The sequence below is a fragment of the Lissotriton vulgaris genome, chromosome 11 (assembly GCF_964263255.1).
Source record: "Lissotriton vulgaris chromosome 11, aLisVul1.2, whole genome shotgun sequence".
Classification (NCBI taxonomy): domain Eukaryota; kingdom Metazoa; phylum Chordata; class Amphibia; order Caudata; family Salamandridae; genus Lissotriton; species Lissotriton vulgaris.
Window position 1 is genome coordinate 252,059,877 of NC_141699.1, and position 23,306 is coordinate 252,083,182.

Sequence of the window (23,306 nt, forward strand, 5' to 3'; positions counted from 1 at the left end):
ACACACCCCCTTATTCATATTCATCACAAACCGTCACCCCATTATATTTTTTTCTTTCTGAAATGTTTTACAATCTTTATAACTTTCCATTAAATGTGCCTCTCTGAAGAAGCGCAAACACATTTAATATAACCTGTTCTAAGTGATATCACAAAATGTATCTCCAATTCTATCTAAAATATATCCTTCTGACCCACATTACAAAATATTTACCATGATCAACTTTTCAAAGTCGCTTCAAGTTAGTGATCGTTTGTCTATCACCTAATAGAACTGTGGCTGGTGTAAAATCACTTGAAAACTAAACATCTCTTTCACCCTCACTAATGTAACTTTTTTTCCACTGTAGGAAACTTGGAATTTTGTTGCAGTTATCCCCCCAATTCTTATGCCCTTTACCACCCGATGCTAGTTTTGAACTCTAACAGTGCCTGCAAACAAGACCTCTGTGCTCTCTCCCCTAAAACAAGCTAAAATCTAATTGTAACCCAACTGACAAGGCCTTTGGCACCCCTATATGTCCCTAATAAATGGTACCCTGGTATTTAGGTCACGAGCACTAAAGAGGGTCCCTAAGGGCTGCAGCATGTCTTACGCCACCCTAAGGGACCCAAACACAAAATAATATGCAGACTGCCATTGCAGGCTGCAAGAAATGGTGCAAAACATTCTGAATAAACATGACATGGCACACTCACCCTGTGCCATGCCAAAGTGCACTGCATACATTATATGTTGGTCACCCCTACAGCAGGCCTTGGAGCCATAAGGCAGGGTGAATTATAGTATAGGTAAGGACATATCTACATGATCAGATATGCCCCTGAGGTTTCTAGTTCCATTACTAGATATTGCAAGTGCTTAGGAAAGCGATCTCAAGACATGTACCTGTGTAAGAAAGTGCCCTCTTTTTGCATGGTTGCCCCCACTTTTTGCCAAACTGCTGATGTGCTTTGACTGAGTGTGCCCTGGATTCCTGCCAAACAGGTTACCAGGGCCTATGTTCTTTCCCTAGAGGTGCATTAAACCAAAACCCAATTGGCACTCTTTGGCCACAGGTTAGTCCCTGGTAAATGGTACCACAGGTACCCAGGGCACTGACTAGGGAAGGCCTCTAAGGGCTGCAGCACTTATTGTGCCACCCTTAGAGGTCATATACCTCTACACTCACACACTTCCTTTGTAGGTTGCATGTTTTGGTGCAGAACAAAGTGAAGAGTTGACATGGCACACATCCCTGTGTGCCATGCCTACAACCCACTGCCCTGGCATAGGTCAGCCACCCCTCTAGCTGGTTGCACTATACCAGTGGTGAGGGTACAGGTGCATGAGCCCTGTACCCCTACAGTGTCTAAGTCCATTCTTAGACAAGTGCAGTGCTGCCATTAAGTTTATATGGTGCTGAGAGTTTGTCATTAGGAACTCCACAGCACCATAATGCCTACACTGAAAATTGAGACGGTTGATATCAAACGTCTCAGCACATTAAACCCACACTGATGCCAGTGTGGGATTTAATGAAAAAAATGCACACTGAGGGCATTTTAGAGATGCCCCGTGAAAAACGACCTACCACTAGTGTCCAGGCTGAGTAGTTGCTTTCAGCTGCCACCACCAGACTTGTTTCTGGAACCCTGGATCGAGAGCTTGGTGCTCTCAGGGCAAGCTCTCAGGGGCCTGAAACAATGCACATTCTGGGATGAGGTGCTAAGCCTCCTCCCTCAGGATGGGCAGGGTCCACGAAGGGGAAGCTTCAAAGGTTCGCTGCCTTAGTGAGCTTCCCCAGGCCACTTGCTGTTTTCAGCAACTGGTCCCCACTGGTTCGGACCCCCCCTTTCGGCGGGAAAAACAAGTGAGGAAGAGAGGTGTGCCCACCTCTGCCAACTCCATCCCTCAAGTGGGGGAGGCGGGGTGAAGCACAACTCTCAGTCCCAGCCTTCGTGCAAATGGGGGGACCCAGCCAACCAAGGTGAGGCATATGCCCCCATCCCACTGGAGAGTGGCATAATAAGGAGTGTACCCACCCCAGGGAAGGGCCCATTGGTCCCAACCGTTTACCTAGTATTTAGGGGCACCTCTGAACCTTGCTTCCTCAGACAAGAACCGACTACAAGAAAAGAAGAAGAGGGACCGAACAGCCGTGCTGAAGCTAACAAGAGGAGGACGCCAACCATCCTGTCCCCAACTCGAACCTGCAGAAGCGAAACTCCGGTGTGTCCTCCAGTCAGCAACCTGCCTTCCAAACCAAAGACTTTGTCTAACGTGAACACCAGATTTATTATGCCTACAGACTCAAACTCCAGCTAAGATCCGAGAGTCAGAACCACTCTGCACCCGATGCCCCCGGCCCAAGTTGGAGTGGCCCAACACCACGAGGAGGTCTCCCCGGTGATCCTGACCCAAGATCAGGTGGTCCCAGACTTTTTAGTCGAATGTCAAGTAGATTACTTTACAGATTACTTTTCTTATACAGTGCAGTATACCTGGATACTGCACTGGGACATTTCCAGTAATCAGTTAAGTAAAAGTGTTTTTGTTCTTTAGTTACAGTTTCATAGATTTTCCAACTCCACACTTAGAAACTTTTCACAGACAAACAATGTTATCCTATGGAGGAAAATAGGGTTATCGGTTCAAAGGTAAGTATTCGGTTGTGGGAGCTGGTATTCTGGGGTTAGACTCAATGGTCCCCCAGGGTCAAGTATGCACTCTTGTTACACCCTCAGCTGCACTAGGGCGGCTGGGTGCAGAATGCTCAGGCCCAATGTTTTCCAACGGGGTATAGGTGGCCTCCGGTTGTGGGTGCTGCCGAGCAGGCCACCAACCTATATCTTCAAAGGTTCGCTGCCTTAGTGAGCTTCCCCAGGCCACTTGCTGTTTTCAGCAACTGGTCCCCACTGGTTCGGACCCCCCCTTTCGGCGGGAAAAACAAGTGAGGAAGAGAGGTGTGCCCACCTTATATCTTATATCTTAGGAAGTGCTGTTTGGCATGGCAAGCACGCAGTGTGCCATGTCGACTTTGTCGTTTTCCACTGCACCAAGGCATGCAAGCTGCAGTGGCATGGCCTTGGTGAGGGGTCCCTAGGAGACCCTCTTCAGTATCCATGCCCTAGGCACTAAGGTACATTTACTAACCAATCGTGGTACAGTTTTTGGGAAGAAGCACTGGCACAGGGATCCTGGTTGGCAGGGACCCTGTGCACTACAACTGAAACCATATCATTTTCCGGGCAAAAAGTGGGGGCTAACCATGTCAAAAAGAAGGACTTTCCCACTCTACCCCCGCTCCACCAAATGAAAGAGGATGAAACTAACCTTCCCCTTGAGAGTCTTCATCTTCTAAGTGGGTGAACCTGGTAAGGCCATCAGTATTGGCATGGGCAGTCCCAGGTCGGTGTTCCACTGTAAAGTCCATTCCTTGTAGGGATATGGACCACCTTAACAATTTGGAGTTTTCACCTTTAATTTGCTGAAGCCATCGGAGAGACCTATGGTCTGTCTGAACTAGGGAATGAGCGAAAATCAGGTATGGCCTCAACTTCTGCAGGGCCCAGACCACAGCAAAGACTTCACTCTCTATGGCACTCCAATGTTGCTCTCGGGGGAGTAGTCTCTTTCTTATGAAAGTAACAGGTTGGTCATGTCCCTCATCATTTGTTTGGGCTAGTACTACACCTACCCCATGCTCAGAGGCATCTGTCTGCACAATGAAGTGCCTGGAGTAATCTGGAGCTTTCAGGACTGGGGCAGAGCACATTGTATCCTTCAGAGTGTCAAAAGCCTTTTGATAGCTCACTCTCTAGTTCACCTTCTTGGTCATCTTCTTAGAGGTGAGTTCTGTGAGGGGGCCATCATGGACGCATAATCCTTCACGAACCTCATGTAATACCCAGTCAAGCCAAGGAATGCCCTGACTTGGGTCTAGGTTTTGGGAGTTTCACAGTCCAGAATTGCCTGGATCGTGGGTTTGAGTGGCTGAACGTGGCCTCCACCTACCATGTGGCCCACATACACAACCTTTCCCAACCCTATTTGGCACTTGCTTGCCTTGATAGTGAGGCCTCAAGGACTGTCCCTTTGGTGGATTCAGGTCATTTTGCCAGGTGAAGCTATAGACAGCAATATCGTTCCAGATAAGATGCACAAAAGGACTCCAATCCAGCTACGACTTGCTTGCCCAACCTCTGGAAAGTGGCAGGGGCATTCTTTAATCCAAAGGCCATCGCAGGAAGTTGGAAGTGGCCACATGAAGTGGAGAATGCAGATTTTTCTTTTGCTCCATGGGTCAGACCTTTCTGCCAATACCCAGATGTGAGATCGAAGGGGAACATACCTCCTACTCTTCCTAAGTGTTCAGGCTGATTCTCTTGCCAAAAGTAGGGCGTTTGAACTGGGGCGGCCATCTGCTGTTAGCAGCAGAGGCTGGAGAAGTTTTCCTCTCGAGAACTGTTCCCATCCTGGGGGAGGAAGTCTGACACCTCCGTCCAGGATGGGCTTTGTTTCTAGCCTCCGAGAGCAGGGGTTCTTGACACAAGGGCAAGGGTCCAGAAATATGTCTGTTGGTGGCAGGCTGTCTGAGACCACACCAGGGTTAATAGGTTTGAGGGAACCTCTGAGGTGCCCACTGGGTACATATTTTAATACATCTAATAAGAGTAGATGTTTGGTACTTAACACTCCTGGGTTCAGTGAAGCCATTATGGTGCTGGGAAATTGAGTTGTCGAGTTGCCAAGCCAGTACTCTCTATGGCATCACCTGCACTTACAATACTAAGGAATAGACCAATATTATAAGGAAATATCTGCTCATGCAGATATGCCCACAACTGAGATATGGTGCACCCTGCCTTGGGGCTTGTAAGGTCTGCTAGAGGGGTGGCTTACCTAAACCTTAAGCAGTGCTGGTTGGCATGACACACAGGCAGTGTGCCATGTCAACTGTCATTTTTCACTGCACCGTGGCATGTAAGCTGCAGTGGCATGGCCTTGGTGAGGGGTCCATAGGGGACCCTTTTAAGTTCCATGTCCTATGTTCCAAGGGTACCATTTACTAGGGACTTACAGGGGGCTGAGGTTGCCAATCGTGGAACACTTTTTGTGAAGAAGCATAGGCACAGGGAACCTGGTTGGCAGGGACCCTGTGCACTGCAATAGAAACCACATCATTTTCCGGCAAACAAGTGTGTGTGTGTGGGGGGAGGGGAGCTATCCATGTCAAAAAGAGGCACCTTTTCACACCCAGACATGTATGTACCAAGAGAGACAGTGAAGGTAAGAGTAGTCACAGTTGATAACCAAATCTGTAGCCATAATGCCCCTAGAGAGTGAGGGTACTCATATGTGGGATAAAGTGATAGTCCGGACCTTCCCTTAGACTGTATCCTGGGAAATGACGTGCCAGAGGCCAGTCCAGTCCCAGATGGGGTAGTTGGCTAGAGCACTCCCCCAGCCCAAAATCCTGAGGAACCATTCCCTGTAGTTAGGAAACTGGTGTAACAGATGAAAGGGAACAAGAATAGGAAAGGTAAGCCACTCTTAACCAGAGTTCCAGTGAGCCATGGGTCTTCTCCCCTAGTAATGGTAGAACCCAAAGTTGTCTCTGGTGAGGCTTAACCTGACCACAAGGAAGTCCTGAGCAGTCAGGCAGCTGTCCAGCTACAGGGTGCCCCCCCTGCACTGACAGAAGAGAGAGTGGAAGAAGGGTGTCTTCCACAGAATGTAGTAGCCCCCAACTCACAACAGCAAGGGAGATTGCGAGAACCCACAGGTGCCCATAAAGCAGCGTAACCTCCTTTCGGTGGTGAGCTTAGAGTGCTGTTCTGGGGTCTGATAGCTGTCAGTAGCCTATGTTGGGTGCTGGCTTTCAAAGCAGTACTGTGCTTGGCATGGGAGGCAGCCCCACTTTTTGACTAATAAATACTGGTTTTCAACTCTGGCAGTGCACTGAGGTGTGCCTACCAGATCTCAGTGACATTGCTCTTTCCCTAAAACAAGTTAAAATCTAATTGTAACCCAATTTACAAGGGCTTTAGCACTCCCATAAGCACCTGGTAAATGGTACCTCGGGTGCCTAGGCCATGGGTACAAAACAGGGTCCCTAAGGTCTGCAGCATGTCTTATGCCACCCTAGGGGACCCACACACAAATAACATGCAGACTACCATTGCAGGCTGCAAGAAATGGTGCAAACCATTCTGAAAACGTGACATGGCACACTCAACCTGCTCCTATGCCAAAGTGTAATGCATAAACGATATGCATGTCACCCCTACAACAGGTCTAGAAGCCCTAAGGCAGGGTGCATTTTAATATAGTATATGTGAGGACACAGCTGCAAGAGCAGATATGCCCCTGTGAAGTCTAGTTCAATTACTAGACATCACATCAATTATTAGATATTTGAAGTGATCAGAGAAGCCATCTTGAGGCGTACCGGGGACTGGTCATCACAAGTTACCAAGCTATATGATTACTTCACTGAAAATACTGGTGTTTGGTATCAAACACCTTGTCTTAATAAATCCATACTTATCCCAGTACTAGATTTATTATCATCTGCACCCAGAGGGCACCTTATAGGTGCTCCCTGAAACCTACTAGTCATCTAGTGTGCTGGCTGACTGGTACTTTCCAGCCAGCCATCACAGACACGTTTCTGACCCCCAGCAGGTGAGAGCCACACTCTCTAAGGCTAGAAACAATGTCCTCCAGCAGGATGGCTAGTGATTTAGCTTTTCAAGACCAAGGGCTTCAAAGCCCCTGCCGCCTTAAATATTCGGCCTTGGCTTCCCCCAGACCTGGAAGCTGCAACCCCCTGCCCTGAGGCCCATTTGGCACCTGACAGGTGGGAAACTAGCTTGTTTTCGTTGTAATTAGGTATTCTGGGACAGGGTTATGCCCACTCCCCACAGGAAGCTGTCATATAGAGGGTGTAGTGACAGCACTGGTTAAAGTAGCAGATTGGCTACTACTCTACACTCCCTTGAACACCCCTAAATTGAGTATTTAGGTGGCCACTTGACATCAGGAAAACAGATTCCCCTGACCAAAGAAGGAAGACAAAGAAGAGCAGAGGATCGCAAGAACTGTGGACTAATGTGGACTTGGCACTAAACCCTGCCTGTCTGCTTCAGTCTCGACATTTGCATAGACCCGACTCGCCCTGCAGCTGTGCATCCTCCAAAAGCCTTGGAGGACTGCCAGCACTTCGGCAACCCGTCAGCATCTCCCTTGAAGTGGAGGAGCCACTTTCTAGCAACCTGCAAACACTGACTGCAACATCCGGTTCACCGACCTGCTGACCACAGAGCCCACCGAAGCAGCAGATGCACATGAGGAGATCACCATGCTCCAGGAGGTCTGATACATCTCCATACCAAGTTTTGAGAAGCCAGGACCCTCATGAGCTGCCCTGAACCAATACCCGGGGTACCGACCCTTTGCAGCAAACTAGGTCTGTTCAGTGTTCAGCCCGGACATCAACAGCGCCAAGACCGGCCTACCGACGAGGGAGGTCAGCACTGAGGCCAGCACCAAGAGTGGCCCTGCTGTCCTGTTTTGTCCCCATCTCCAGGTCAACCCAAAATGTGAGAGTCTCCAAAATAAGCGACCCACGGGTCAAACCATTTCTGCACCTAAGCCCCACAGCACGAGTCCAAACATACGGACGGTGCCCCCTTGCCCCAGATACCCTAAAGAACAGAGCCCCCCTTTGGGTTCCGACTGAATTGTTCCCAAATCCCCACTTCCAGCATTTTTCTGCTTACAGGTTTTCTCCACAGACTTCAGAGATAGCGTTCGAGGTAACCCATGCGACCAGCACCTCTGCACACCAGGGCAGGTAAACCAAAACTGCTAGAGGCTCTAAAGACCTGGACTCCTTACTTACCGTAAGTCTATAAGGAACCTGTAACTCAATTGCAAGGACCCCTATACAGTGTATCTTTCTTCCCTAGGGTAAAATTAGCGCGTTCAAGGCTCATGCCGCAAATCTGACAACTATATTTTTTAAGTATCTGAAAATCGCTAACTCGAAAAGTACTTACCTAACTTTGTAGACCTTGGTGTCTAATTAAATATAAATATCTATGTTATTTTTCAAAATTGGAGTCGGATTTGTTTTTGCGTGTGTCTCTTATTTATTGACTCTGTATGTGCAACAAATGCCTAACACTCCACTCTGACAAGCCAAAGGCTGCTCAACCACACTACCACTAATTGAGCACCATGGGTTTGTTAACCCTATCCATGCTGATGACGGAACCGGTCTGTCATCAGCCGCGGTGGCGCTGTGCTGATGACGGAGGGGTTCCGTCATGGCCCGGCCGCCGCGCCTGCGGCGGCGCGTTCTATTGAGCGGGCGGGGCCATGACGGAACCGCTCCGTCATGAGCACAGCTCAACTGCGGCTGGTGACGGAGCGGTTCCGTCACCAGCATGCGCCCGCCGCGCGGCCCCCCGCCCCCTTAGCGCTGCAGCGGAATAGCCGCCGCAGCGATGTGGTTAAAACAAGCCCCTGTATACTGATAAAAGATACCTGGACTCTCTGCACAATGCAACTCATTTTGGGACACTATATAGAGAGCCATCTTCCTACATCCACTGACTGCACAGACATACCACTAACTCTTTATATACTACTGCCAAAAGTTATGGACTATGCTTTCTTTACCGGGTTTCAGGTCATCATACTTTCTGACACACAAACCATTTCTGTCTATGTATTACTCTGTCGCCAATCTTAACAGTCAAATTTCACTAACACCGTTTCATCTCCGACATTAGTTTCAAATACAAAGTTCACTATTTGGTGGGGCGTGGCCACGCAAGCACCAGAGATGGCCGCTTGCGACTGAAGCTCCGTCGGCCGGGCGCACTGAAAGCCTGTTATTAGTATGAAAACCCCCAGCTCCTGAGGTGGAATTACCCCCAGTGCACCCGAGAGGACAAAAGGAACGCGGCGATTACATCTGTATGAGGACTCCTAATCCCGAGGCCTATGCAGGACGAACGCCTGAGTCTGACACAGGAGAGCGGACTGTGAGGTGAGCGGGAGCCGCCGGCCAGCTCCCGATGCTGTGTCTGCTCACTCTTCTACTGCGCGGCTGCTCTTCCCCCCACACATTTACGATAGGCTGCCTCCGGGCTGCACTGTGCTGAGGCAGAGGGTGCATCTCCCCCTACTTGCGAGACTCTGCCAAGGGGGACAGTGTCGGGATAGGGCCTCGGCCCCCGTATCACCTAGGTGTGCGGCGGGCGCAGTCTGCTCGGTTTCACTCGGCGGAGCTGCTGTACAGCGAGTCCGGCTGGTGGGCAACTGCTCCCTCCTCCCTCATTAGGCCCGTTAGGCCTGGCCTACCTCCTTGTGGCCCCAGGATCTCTTTACTCTCAGTGCTGGCAATTTACACTGGAGACGCTTCTCTCCACATTGTTCTACACACTGCGAGCCTACAATAAGAGCACAGTCTGCGTTTTTCTATCTGTACTGGCAGTCTTCACTCCTTTATTGATCTGTATCGCCATTGAGGATGCCCCCTTATCCCCCTGCTACAAGGCTCCCATTCCACAGCCTTGCCACATTACTTTCACTTCTTCACCTGATAGTGCCCGGAGTGGATGTGGCACACTTGGTTAACGCGTGCTGCCACGAGAAACTCATTTGCTGGCAGCTCGACTTATGTTGGCGGGTCACGGATTCTGCAGGTGCTGATGTTTGCTTCCCCATACACGCAGCCCTGCCAGATTTGGAGTATGCAGCGGCTGTGACCTGAGGTCCTCTCTGCTTATTGACTATGCTCTCCCTGGCCTGATTGCCCCAGGTCGGGGGTGGGGCCCACACCTTCACCGCGTCTACCCACGGCTTGGAGGACAGCGTACAGCGAAATCCGCTTACACCTCCGTACATTGGAGTCCTGACTGGGTGTCGCCTTTGCTCCATTCCGGTTCCCTGGCCGCACACTCGCCACAAAGGGCCCTCCCCGGATAGTGTCCTGCTTTACCCTGAGATATGGGCCGAAAAGATCCCAAGCAAAGGACTTTGCCCTTTGAGAACGTCACGGACACCGCGATGGACGATCCTGCCGACATGGCGGACGGCGCCCGGGGAGCTGAAGATGTGGTAGATCCTCCGTCCCTAACACCTGCGATGCCTCAGGAAATGAGAGCAGGATTCAGAGTCCTGGATGGCAGTTTTGATGCACTAGATAAAAGCCTGGCTGAAATGGGCTTCAAAGTCCAGGTGCATGATCGACGCCTAGATGTGGCCGAGGCACGGATATCGGATGTGGAGGATGGTGCTGCACAGTCCTAGAAAATACTGGACAGGGTGGAACGAATCTTGAAGGAAGTCGCGATAAAGAACGAGGATTTGGAAGTGCGTAGCCGGCGCAACAACGTACGCATCCGGGGGTTTCCAGAAACGGCCAACACTGCTCGCATGGATACCTTTGTCGAACAATAGCTATCTGATTTGTTTGGTAAGGAGACTTTTACTCAGGGGTTTGTTATAGAACGTGCTCACAGATCATTGGGCCACCGTCCCAACCCTGGCCTTCCACTGAGACCCATAATTGCGAGAAATATGAACTTCAGGGACAGGGATTCCGTTCAGCGCGCTGCCCGTGAACGTGGCGACATACCGTGGCAAGGTTCTAAACTATCGTTCTTCCCGGACTTCACCATGGTGATTCAAAATGCGTGTCACAAATTTAATGCCGTGAAAGCTATGATGCGGAACCTGGGTCTACGGTACGGAATGCTATATCCTGCCAGACTGAAAGTAGACGTGGGAGGTAGACCACGCATATTCAACACACCGACTGAAGCACAGGAGTTTTTCCACAATTACAAGAAAGACAACACTGGAGCGGCTGGAACAGTGCAGGCCGCATTCCCTCCTCGATGTGGCCCTGAGGACAGCGTGGAGCTCTTCTCCAATACTGGGACTTGATGTTATTGCACTGACACATAGGTTTTGCTGTGACTGAACGCTTTAATTAGTGGTTTCATACTGTTTACTATAATTACAACTTTGATGCCCGACCGACGTGGTGTTGCCACACCTCGTGGTGTATACCTTGATTTGGTTTCTGTTGTTGCGAACATCACAGTGGTCACTTGTTCCTGTCACAGTTAAATGCTTCATCCTTTTGCACCATCAATTGCTCCTCGGGGCATGGTTCTGCCTCGCTAGGAATATGGTGAGGCTGGGAGGTGGGGGGAACTCTTGCAGTATGTTGACTGTTTTATGGGGATTGGTAAACAGATCATTGTTTTAAGGCGTTTGTTTAGCTCCGATATGCACATGTTGTATGACCATATCTTACTATGTCACAGCTAGGTACCCGGTCAGGGCCTTCCAGGCTGTCCCTTATTTCATGGAATGTCATGGGTCTGAATAACATCCGAAAAAGACGCCAGGTGCTCAATTACATATCAAGACATAACATTGACATTGCCTGCCTGCAGGAGACGCATTTGTCCAAATCAGACGCAGCTCCTATAGCTGCCAGCTGGGGGGCACACAGATATTTCTCTTGTTATAGTAGATACGCGAGGGGGTGACACTACTTATTCACAAACAAGTCCTTTTTTCATCGAGCAAGGTAATTGAAGACAGTGAGGGCCGTTTTTTGATTATGACAGGCACTTTAAAGGGTCACTTTATCGCAGTAATAGGCATATATGGTCCCAAAGTTGATTCCCAGATTTTTTTCATTCATCACAAATACGGAATATGCTACTTACCAGTATGCATCTGTTCTTGGCATGAAGGGCTGCTGACATTCATATCTGTGCATAGATCGCCGCCTAGTGTTGGGTCCGGATGATTGCACATTGTTGTCCTGGAAGAGTCTTCGAAGTATCACGAGATAGGTGGCTCCTCCCCTGGACTACAGTGCGCATGGGCATCCTCTCCATCCTCAGATTGTTTTTCGCCATTGTGGCAGAGATGGAGTGTAATACTGAAAATGATGACCATGCCTGAAAATGATTCTGAGAGCTACAGCTGCGACAGGCACCGGGAGGAGGGTGGGGCGATATGAATGTCAGCAGCCCTTCATGCCAAGAACAGATGCATACTGGTAAGTAGCATATTCCGTTCCAGGCATGAGGGCTGCTGAATTCATATCTGTGCATAGAATAAATAGCAGTTACCTCCTTACCGGCGGGTGCCCGTGCCAGCTGCAGCAGTCTGAAAGAGAGTTCTGAGAACAGCCTGTCCTACAGCAGCTTGCTGTTTGGAGTGTACATCTACGCAGTAGTGGTTGGTAAATGTATGTATGGTGGTCCATGTGGCTGCTCTACATATATCCTCTAGAGGAATGTTACCCAGGAAAGCCATGGAAGCCCCTAACTTGCGTGTGGAATGCGCTCTAGGGGGAACTGTTAACGTGTGCTTAACCTTTTGATAACAGATCTGGATACACTTAACAATCCACCTGGCTATACCTGACTTGGAGATGGGGTTGCCTTTATGTTGTGGAGAGAAGGCAACAAACAGCTGTGTAGTGTTTCGAAAGTCTTTTGTCCTGTCAATGTAATACAGGAGAGCCCTTCTGACATCTAAGGTGTGCAGTGCTCTGTCTGCCACTGAGTCAGGGTTAGGAAAGAAAACTGGCAGTTCTATGTTTTGGTTAAGGTGGAACTGCGAAATCACCTTTGGCATGAATTTAGGGTTGGTGCGAAGCACCACCCTATTTGCATGAATTTGCAGGTAGGGTTCTTGAATAGTGAGGGCTTGCAGCTTACTGACCCTCCGCAGCGATGTAATAGCTATTAGGAAGGCCACCTTCCAGGTAAGAAACTGTATTTCACAGGAATGGAGTGGCTCAAAGGGTGGCCCAATGAGTCTGGTGAGAACGATATTTAGGTTCCAGACTGGTGAAGGGGGGGTGTCTGCGAGGGATTACTCTCTTAAGTCCTTCCAAAAAGGCTTTAATAGCAGGCACCCTGAAGACGGAAAGTTGCTGCCTGTTTTGAAGGTAAGCGGCTATGGCCGCCAAATGGATCCTGATTGAACTGTATGCCAGGTTGCATTGGTATAGATGCAATAAGTAACATATGATGTTTTGCGTAGACGCGTCCAAAGGATTAATGTCATTGTTGGAGCAGTAAATAACAAACCGCTTCCATTTGGCTGTATAGCAGGCCCTGTTAGTTGGTCGTCTTGCCTCCTTGATGATGTTCATGCACTCAGGAGGCAAGTTCAGGTATCCAAACTCTATGACCTCAGGAGCCAAATCGCAAGGTTCAACTGTTGGGGATCTGAGTGCTGAATGTCGCCATGGTTCTGAGTGAGGAGGCTGGGAGTGAGGCGCAGCCGCTGGTGAGGCACCACCGACAGTTCCAGGAACGTGGTGTACCAAGCTTGCCGTGCCCACGTTGGAGCAACCAGGATGAGTGTCATGGAGTGCTGTCGCCGTTTGCGCGCCACCAGAGGTATGAGGGGCGCTGGCGGAAAAGCGTACGCAAATCTGCCTGACCAGTTCATCCATATCGCATTGCCCTGAGACTGCGGGTGTGGGAATCTGGCGGCGAAGTTTGGGCATTTTGCGTTCTCGCTTGTGGCGAAGAGGTCGATGTCTGGATGACCCCACCGTTGGAAGTATGGATGGAGTACTGACGGGTGGATCTCCCACTCGTGCATCTGATGACTGTGCCTGCTGAGCAGGTCCGCCATCTGGTTGTCGACACCCGGGAGATGCTCCGCCATGAGGAAGATGTTCCTCTGAATGGCCCACTTCCACATGCTCTGGGCCAGGTGAGACAGCTGCATGGACTGCGTGCCTCCCTGCTTCTGGATGTAATACATGGCGGTCATGTTGTCCGTCCGGACTAAAATGACCTTGTTGCACAGGTGCAACTTGAATGCCTTCAGTGCCATGAAGATTGCCATCAGCTCCAACACATTGATATGCATTTTCTGCTGTTGTGTTGTCCATAGTCCCTGCACCGTGTAGTGGAGGACATGCGCTCCCCAACCCTGGAGAGATGCGTCCGTCGTTAGCACTAGTTGAGGGACAGGCTCTTGGAACGGTCATCCCCTGCAAAGGTTTCGTGGATTCCACCACCGGTCACCAACACTAGGTCTTTTAAATGGCCATGAGCCTGGTTCCACTGTCGGGCTAAGCATTCTTGAAGGGGACGCATGTGCAGTCTCGCGTGCGGGACTATGAATATGCAGGATGCCATCATACCGATCAGTTGCATGAACACCTGCGCTGGGAGGGATCGTTGAGGATGGAACCTCCGAATGAGCAGCTGCATGCTGTTGACCCTGGCAGGGTTCGGCTGTGCTGTGGCCGACTGGGTGTTTAGTGTCGCCCCTAGGTACTGTTGCACATGGGCTGGCTGCAGGTGAGACTTCGCGTAGTTGAGTGAGAACCCCAGACTGTGAAGGAGGTGAATGGTCCGCGACATATCGCGGCCGCACTGCTTGGCTGACCTGGCCTGAATGAGCCAGTCGTCCAGGTAGGGATACACGTGAACACCTTGCCTGCGAAGGTGCGCTGCCACAGTCGCTAAGCATTTGGTGAAGACCCTGGGAGCCGTAGTGACCCCGAACGGCAGAACCTTGAACTGGTAATGCTGATTGTTGATGGTGAACCTGAGATATTTTTTGTGACTCGGGTGAATGGGAATGTGGAAATATGCATCCTTGAGGTCCAGGGTGGCTAGGAAGTCGCCCTGACGGAGCAGCGGCAGGACCTGTTGTAAGGTTAGCATGTGAAAGTGTTCTGAAAGGATGTATTGGTTGAGGGGTCTGAGGTCTAGAATGGGCCGCAGGGACCCGTCCTTTTTTGGAATCAAGAAGTACAGAGAGTACACCCCTGTACCCCGCTCTTCTACAGGCACGAGTTAGCCTTAGACACAGAATTGCTTACTGGGGCCTCAGCTGCTGCGGAGGCTCGTCGTTTAGCTCCTCTGGTAGATTTTCGAGAAGCAGCAGATAGGGAACTGTTATACCTGGGTAAACACCACACAGCCAGGAGGTACAGCGAGGGTGAACTCCTTATATGATTGATATGGGGAGGTAAGCGCCCACGGGTTAACTTTCAGGCTTTGACTCTTCCTTATGAGAGAGGTGGTTTTGGAGTCCCTGATATGTATTTATATTATTTAACTGCACAATGTAGCTATGCCTATGCATGGTACCATCCGGATGCCCGAATCCCCTTCTTGCGGCCGGAGGCTGATCTGGTGCTTCCGCAGAAGTGTCTGCAGTACTTTCCAAAGGGATCACCAGGGATCTATTGGATATTCAAACAGTATCCACCACTAGTTGGGCGTGGATGAAGTTACGGAGGTTACTGTGGATGGACCTATTATATTCTCCGGCGTAGCCGCTCCCGAACCCCACGTGGCTCCCCATCACGGGAGAGACACTTGTGCAATGCTCACTGACTAAGTTTGATGTCAAAAAGATAGGCGATCTATTTCCAAATGACCATGTCTTCTCGGTATCGGAGGATATTTGATTTCAAGGCTGCTCCTTCATGGACGTTTTTGTGTTACATCATATGCATCCCATCCTGAGAGCCACCTTCCCTACATATCCGGTTGCACATTGATCATTGAAAGTGAAACGGGCAATTATTTAATTTCCAAAATATATAGGGCATGTAACACAGTGCGCCCTTTCGCTAATGTTAAAATTTGCATAGCATGGGAACGTGATTTAGGTCGGCCCATAACAGATGACCAATGGGAACAGTGCTGCAGAGTTACGAAGAAAATATCCCCTAACAGCAGGCAAAAAACTCCTTCACTTTAAATTCCTTCGCAGAATGTACCACACCCCTGCCTGGTCGCATAAGATAGACCCATCCAGACGGCACCATTGCTGGAAATGTTCGGCCCCTCAAGTTGACTTTGCTCACTTGACTTGTACCTGTCCAAAGTTACAGCCTTATTGGGAGCAGGTGCATGCCACTCTGGACGACATGGTCTCCCTGTCCCTTATCCCCACTCCGTTAATCGCCCTATTGGGCTATATGATCAACTTCCCCAAGATGTAAGTTTCGCGGCACTTGGATTTTTGCTGGCTAAGCGTGAAATAGCACTGATGTGGGTCAAGAAAACGTCACCAACATTAAAGACCTGCCTGACTGTATTCTACCTTTACTTAACAGGGCACTCAGCAGCGGCATCGTTCCGACTTCCTTCAAGGAGGCTATTTTAGTGCCCCTCCTCAAAAAACCCGGCGCCGACCCCGCGGAACCATCGAATTACCGCCCCATCTCCCTCCTGCCGTACTTCTCAAAATTGACGGAGGCCCACGTCACCCGGTGCCGGTCAAATTTTATTGAATCATCCGACCACCTTGAGCCTAATCAAGCCAGTTCAGACCTGCCCACTCTACCGAGCATGTCATCTTGGCAGTTCTGGACACACTCAGCAACGATGCGGATGCCGGGTCTCCCCAAGCCCTTGTCCTCCTGGATCTGTCAGCCGCGTTCGACACGGTGGACCATAACATCCTTCTCCACCGTGTCGGGCAGGCTGGCATCCAGGGCACCGCTTTTGACTGGGTCAAGTCCTTCCTTACTGGAAGAACACAGGCGGTCCGCCTGGGGTCCTACACTGCCACTAAAACCCCCACGCGTTGCGGAGTCCCCCAGGGCTCCTCCCTATCACCACTTTTATTTCATCTATACCTCCGCCCCTGATCCAATCTCTTCAGAAATGGGACAACGTCGTCTACAATTATGCTGACGACTTACAGATCATCCTTCCGCTCAATTCACCTCATGCCATCAACACGTTTCACGCTGTCATGATCCACATCCAATGTTGGATGAACCAGAACCAATTGAAACTTAACCCCGGGAAAACTGAGCTCCTCCTCCCGGGACTCAGTCACCCTCATTGGGGGCCGCAGTTCTGGCCTCCGGAGCTGGGCTCCCCCCCAATCCCGGTGAAAGCGGTAAAGAGTCTGGGAGTGATCATTGACGCTGAACTTTCTCTCAGAGCACAGGTGGGAGCGGTAATATCTTCCTGCATGTACCAGCTCCGGAAGATCCGCAAAGTCCGCTACCTACTTCCCCCTGCTACGCTTACCCAAGTTGTTATCTCACTTGTGCTCTCCCGTCTGGACTTCTCTAACTCCATCTATCATGGACTCCCATCAACCCTGACACACCGCCTTCAAGTTGTCCAGAATCAAGCGGCCCGCTTAATTCATAACACCCCCAGATGGCAGTCAGCCAAACCCCTACTTCACAGTCTTCATTGGCTCCCAATAGACCAAAGGGCAGCCTTCAAGGTGGCTTGCCTCACTTTCAAAACCCTCCACTGTCCCGGCCCCACGTTTGTAAAATCTCTTATCCGCCCCTACTGTCCACAGCGTGACCTCCGATCTGCCCACCGTCACCTGCTAGCCACCCCCAAAATCAGAACCAAGAAACTTGGCGGCCGCCGTTTCTCCTACTTAGCCCTGGGACTTTGGAACCCCCTCCCTCTCTCCATCAAATCTTCCTCCTCTCTTTTGAACTTCAGAAAACTACTTAAAACTCACCTTTTTCCTCCCTCTATTTAGAATCCCGCTACTCTGGTTTCCCCCTCACTCACTTACTCTGTCTCTCAGCGCCAGGAAGCCTCGGCGTCAGCGCGCTCTAAAAACTTCACCTAAGATAAGATAAGATACGCCTACTGTAATGTAAATTGTGAAGTCTATGCGTCCCTAATGCCAAGCTCCTCATGTCCGAAGGATATATGGGGCCCCTACAGGGCGTATGTAGCTGCGAAAACCAGGAACTCTGGCACACAAGTGGAACGTGGCATTGTGCCAGAGGGTGTGGGCTGAGTTGACCCTACGTAGATGTGCGATTCCTGTTCATTAGTGTTATACATGCTCACTCTACTACACCACACTTGTCTCGGGGAGGGCGGTGGTCGCCACTACTGGCAGATTCTATATCTGTCTTCATACACGGAATCACTGTAGATCACTGCTTTGCTGCTTGGATAGTACGGGGTCTGTCTATTTGTTATAACTTTGCAGTCCCCTGCGGACAGTACTGTATCTGCTGTTGCCAAATCTTGTGTTGTGCATGTCACAGTATTTTTATGGTTGTATAATGAAATGCCTAACAATGTACCGCTCTGATATTGATTCTCTGACTATTTTGTATTTGAAGACTGTAAAATAAAGGTTTAAAAAAATAAAAAGTTCACTATTTGGTCCACTCATTTTGACTCCAAAATTCAATCACTCATTTGTTTTCCAGAGTGCACGCTTTAACGAGACTGCCCTTCACTGGCTCTGACTGCACTGCTTTGGCCCATGTAAGTCAGAATATGGCAAACACAAAAGCACTCCCATTTTGTTACTCTTTCCATTCTTTGCAAGGCATCTTGAAAACAATCTTATTCGTCTCCGATTCTTATAATCTCATCTTCTTTGCCGCAACACAAACGTTTTCCCCATGCTGGTCTCCTTTCACACTAGAATTAGCCTGATTGTGTTGTCAACAGGGCCACATCAACAGTGCCCATTTCCAATTAATTCAGGTTAAGCTCTCTGAATCATTTCATAGACCACTCACTACTTTGACAAATCATCTATCTTCTACTTGGCAGTTTCTGAGGTGTCTTAGACCTCTAAAAGTAGAGAGAGTGACCGGACTATCTGTAAAACACCTACGCCCATCAACTACCAGGTTACTCCCTGCTACATAAATTCTCTATTTTTTCCTGCAACACTTTCACCATGCCCTTGACTCTACAACTGTTTATTCTTCTTTCCAGAATCTTCCTTCCAGATTGTTATTTTTGTCAAAGACCCACTTTCCTTTCCCTCCAAACAACACTACCTCTACTCCTAAATCCCTTCCCATTACTGCATAAATGCCATATGCACACACTTGCAATGTTATTTAGTAGTTCATTCCCAATCATAGAGATAAAATATGAATATGCCAAAAACAACAGTAATGAACAGAATTTTTAAGTTCTTGTTGCTGTAGTTATTGTAGATCTTTTAATTGGTTTCACAACCAGCCGACACGTGTTTCGTCGCGTTTTGAACAGTTTGTTCGCGACTCCTCAGGGCAGGGAAAGATACAAAAAATATACAGTGGAACATCTGACATGATGTTATACAAATGGTGTGTTGGCGCAGCATCCATTCGTGTGTTCGGACCAAGACATAAGTGTCACCCGGTTGGAACGGATATCGGGTGAGGAACTACGATTTGTATCTAGTGGAAACACTTAGGTGAATCCCTCATGGATTCCTACCCTCCCCGGCGGAAATGCTATAGACAATTTTCACAAACACATTCTTGAGGATTTGAACAAACTAAACACCAAACATTGCAAACATGCGCTCAAAGACAACCTCACACAGGGGGGGAACGCTCGGCTCTCGCAACACTGGTTAATAACTACGAAATAATCATAAGGGAAGCGGACAAGGGGGGGGAATGTCGTGGTTATGGGTTTGCTAGATTGCCAGGTAGAAATTTCCAGTCAACTCCGTGATCACACCTGTTATGAACAACTATCATATAACCCCATAGGACCACTCACTCTAGAAATCAATGGTAAACTACTAACCTGGAAACAATCCGGTTTACTAAATGACGACGAATACCCCTATTTGAAAGTCTACAGGCCATCTTACCCATGGCTTTACACCTTGCCGAAAGTACATAAACACCTCCCTTTTCCACCAGGGAGGCCTATCGTATCTGGTATGGGGGGACCCACAGAGAGGTTGGCTGAATATGTAGACCTCTTTCTGGGCCCTCTCGTACGCAACTTACCATCTTACATTCAGGACACGAAGCATATCCTTAGTACACTAGCAGACATACAGTGGCAACAGGGTACCATCCTAGAAACCATGGATGTAGTTTCACTCTACACTAGCATTAATCCCACACTGGGCATCCTAGCAGTAAACAAACTAGTCTAGAATAGACCGGCTTCCATGTGGCAACATACCAATATGCTTACATCCATGATGGAACTTATCCTTAACAACAATTTTTTCATCTTTGACCGCATCTGGTACTGTCAAAAGAGGGGAGTGGCAATGGGGTCGAAATTTTCGCCCTTTTTTGCTAATCTCTTTTTGGGCGCATTAGAGGCAGACCTCATTTGGGGACCCAAGGGGGCGCAATATATCGACTCAATTATTTTTTGGGGTCGATATATAGATGACTGTATTCTACTCTAGTCGGGCACCCAAGAACTCCTACAGGACTTTTTCAGACACTTGAATACCAACACCTGGGAGATGAGCTTCACAATGGAACACAGCACAACACACATAGAGTTCTTGGATTTTGAATTATATGTTGCACAATCAATCAATCAATCAATCATCGTATGTATAAAGCGCACTACTTACCCAGAGGGTCTCAAGGCGCTGGGGGGGGGGAGGGGGGATCTGCTACTGCTCGAACAACCAGGTCTTGAGTTGCTTCCTGAAGGCGAGGTGGTCCTGGGTCAGGCGGAGGTGGGTGGGGAGGGAGTTCCAAGTCTTGGCGGCGAGGTAGGAGAAGGACCGTCCCCCTGTGGTGGCTCTACGGATGCGGGGGACGGCGGCGAGGGCGTGGCTGGTCGAACCAAGCTGGCGTTTGGGAGCGTAGAAGTTGAGGCGGCTGTTGAGGTATCCTGGGCCTTGGCTGTGTAGGGCTTTGTGTGCGTGGGTGAGGAGACGGAAGGTGATTCTCTTGTTGATCGGGAGCCAATGCAGATCTCTCAGGTGTCCGGAGATGTGGCTGCGACGGGGGATGTCCAGGATGAGTCGTGCTGAGGCGTTCTGGATCCGCTGGAGTCTCTTCTGGAGTTTGGCGGTGGTTCCGGCGTAGAGGGTGTTGCCGTAGTCCAGACGGCTGGTGACGAGGGCCTGGGTGACCGTCTTCCTGGTCTCGGTGGGGATCCACCGGAAGATCTTACGTAGCATGCGCAGGATGTTGAAGCACGACGAGGAGAGAGTGTTGACCTGTCTGGTCATGGAGAGGGAGGAGTCCAGGATGAAGCCCAGGTTGCGTGCGTGGTCTGTTGGTTTGGGTGCACTGCCTAGGGCGGGGGGCCACCAGGAGTCGTCCCGGGCAGCGGGTGAGGATCCCAGGATGAGGATTTCCGTCTTATCTGAGTTCAGTTTCAGGCGGCTGTTCTTCATCCATTCGGCTACCTCTTTCATCCCCTCGTGAAGGTTGGCTCTGGCGGTGGCGGGGTCGTTGGTACGTTGCACAGCAAACTCTTCAGGAAAACAACTGCCTGTAATGCAGTTCTTCATGCGTCCAGCTTGCACCCACCTCACCAGATATCCTCCATACCATATGGAGAATTCCTTAGGGCTAGACGTAATTGTAGTGAGGAGGTAGAATTCAAAAGATGTCTAGGAAACATGAAAGACAGATTTTCCAAGAGAGGGTATTCTAATGCCACATTACACAAGGTAAAAAACAGACTAAGAAAGATCAAACGAGCAGACACTTTGAGAACAGTGGTGGCAAAACAACCCACCGACAACTGTATACGTCTAATCACTGACTTTAATTCCATGCACTACGCAATTCGAAAAAGCCTCACTAAACACTGGAATATCCTAAAAGCAGACAAATCAATCAGGGAATATATTCCAGATTCAACACAAATCACATTCAGAAAAGGCAAAACATTAAGAAACAGGTTGAGCCCTACAATCCCACACAACACCAGCATAAGTACCTGGATGACCCAACACAGTACTGGCTTCTTTAAATGTAGGTTCTGCTCCATGTGCAGGTGGGCCAAACATGGTACCAAAAATTTCAAGGGCACAAACGGAGATGAGTTCACTATTAAACAGAATGTGAATTGCACATCCAAATTTGTAGTTTATGTAATCGAGTGCTCCTGTGGTAAATACTATGTGGGCAGCACTATAAGATCACTAAAAGAAAGAATAGCTGAACACAATAGGGCCATACAAAAACAGGACCCCAAATATCCGGTGGCACTACATGTGGCAGCATGCCATTCTCAGGAAGAGGACATTAGGGTTCGTTTCTTTGGGATTGAGACAGTCGCAAACAGCGCTAGGGGAGGCAACCGAGAACTAAACCTACGACGCAAGGAAGCAATGTGGATAATGCGCATGCGGTCTGTTGAACGGGAACTTAATTATGATCACGAATTTCAATACTTTTTGGAGGATTGAAGCATGACCAACAATATAACTATAAATCTACTATTAACACCATCATTATGCTTCATCACTGTTCTGTACTGGATAACAAATAGTTTCTTACCTGTCGGTGTAGTTTTGCAGCTTGATGATCTTTCTGGATTCACTATGCTGTACATATTCCGCGGTCTTGTGGTTGGGTCCGGATTCGTAGTCTTTTCTTTGTTTTTTTTTGTTTTCGTCGCCCAGGTGGGCGTCGGCGTCACCCCTTCCTGGGTGTATTTCCGGTGACGTCGGCATGCTTCCTGCGGAAGCTCCCACCCTTGGGCGCCATCTTCGGATTCTTTTTTTCCGTGTTTCTTTCGTTTCTGAAGTGATGGCAATGTTCTATGTAGGTGAAACTTCTTTTAACCGCTTTGTATAAAAGTCATCCATTTTATTCTATGTTTTTTTTTTTTTTACCACCTCTTTCTCTCTCCAGCCTCATCTTTCTGGCGGAGGTGGGTGGGTTCGCTAGTGAATCCAGAAAGATCATCAAGCTGCAAAACTACACCGACAGGTAAGAAACTATTCGTTTTGCAGCGTGAATCTTTCTGGATTCACTATGCTGTGCATAGATTTTGTAGCGGTTTCTCATTTCTGTGGCGGCTGGGTAGAAGATGAGCTTTGGTTCTTGAATATGTGCTGGAGCACCTTCTGCCCAACTTGTGCTTCTTTGTTCATTTGAACATCAACGCAGTAGTGCTTCGTGAATGTGTGCACTGAAGCCCATGTTGCCGCCAGGCATATGTCTTGTATGGGTGTATTAGCCAGGAAGGCTATTGTCGCACCCTTTTTCCTAGTGGAGTGGGCACGTCGTCCCTCTGCTAGTTCTTGTCCTGCCCGCTTGTGGCAGAGTTGAATTGTTTGCGCGATCCATCGTGCAATAGTGTTCTTTGTTATAGCCTTTCCCAAGAAACTGTTGGCGAATGACACGAAGAACTGCTTTGTCTTCCGGTGTCCTTTTGTCCTCTCGATATAGTGCATGACCGCCCTTCTGGCGTCTAGGGTGTGAAGGGCTCGCTCTGCACTATTTGTTGGTTTTTGGAAAAAACTCGGAATCTGAATGGACTGGTTCATATGGAATCTGGACACCACCTTTGGCAAGAAGTGTGGGTCAGTCCTCATCACAACCCGGTCAT

The 23,306-nt window shown here is 49.2% G+C and overlaps 1 protein-coding gene across 3 annotated transcripts in view; it reads right to left on the reverse strand.

Moving 5' to 3' along the window:
- Positions 1 to 23,306, reverse strand: part of MORC2 (MORC family CW-type zinc finger 2) — a 322,812-nt gene that overhangs the window by 72,200 nt on the left and 227,306 nt on the right. The window lies entirely within an intron of this gene.